Here is a 1,117-nt window from a genome sequence, read left to right on the forward strand (position 1 = left end):
CGAATGAATTTCTCTTTACTAAGTGATTTGGTAAATATCGGCTACCTGGTCTTCTGTCTTCACATGTAGATCAATCTGTCCTGCAAGTACCATTTTGCTGATGAAATTGTAATGAATCTCTATGTGTTTGGATCTAGCATGATAGACCAGATTGCTAGCTAGCACCCATATACACCTCAAGTTGTGTACATAACCCTCACACTACTCCATGTATACCTCTTCAAGCAAGTCACCATTCAGGAATACATTTTTGACATCCATTTTTAATCATTTTTAGCCCTTAGAAGCCGCTAATGTAATGACTATTCTCATCATTTCCATCTTGGCAACTGAGCTGAAAGTCTCCTCATAATCTAGGTCATATTGTTGTGCATATCCCTTTGCAACAAGCCGGGTTTTATACCTTTCCAATGAACAATCTAACTTGCATTTCTCTTTATAAACCCATTTTCTTAAAGACATCAAGTACCTCATCATTTTACTTTCGAATGTACAACCATGTGTATCAGTTGAAATCATCTATCCAACCAACAGTAGATTCTTGAAAATTTTGTTTTGCCATCTGTCCAATCGACAATAGATTCTTGATAATAGAATGTACATGTAGTACATCATGTAGGCTCTTCTTTCTGTCATCATAGCTCAAGCAGTCTACCTTCCTACTAGTGGGCCATCTAGCACTCATGCCCAAAATGTTTCCATCCCTTTCAGCTCCAAGTCTTGCACGACTTCCTGAACAATGCCCTTATGAAAATATCTTTTTGGGATGAGAAGTTCTTATCCGCATTGCATTCCCCTTATCTCTCGAATGGCGATAGTTCTTGGTTTCCATCTCCTCTTCTTCTCTGGTGGTCGTTGTGCTCTATGGGAAGCACCTGTTGCTACACTAGAGGAGGCTCCACCTTGTGCTCCAGGTGGCGAGCTTTGGCATGAGGCCTTCCCATGGCCGAGAAATGGGGACATTATTGCTTGGTGCTTGCCATGTAAGCTCGTGGACGGCAAGATGGAGAAGAGACAGAGATTGAGGGTTCCCTCCTTCTCCTTTGTAGTTGTCCCCTCTCTTTTAGTGGATGTGTGGTGGCAATGGTAGTGGCAGTGGCAGCCTCTCTCTCTCTCT

Source organism: Lygodium microphyllum, chromosome 11, assembly GCF_053477565.2.
Source record: "Lygodium microphyllum isolate KBCC chromosome 11, Lygodium_microphyllum_v1.1.10, whole genome shotgun sequence".
Taxonomy (NCBI): Eukaryota; Viridiplantae; Streptophyta; class Polypodiopsida; order Schizaeales; family Lygodiaceae; genus Lygodium; species Lygodium microphyllum.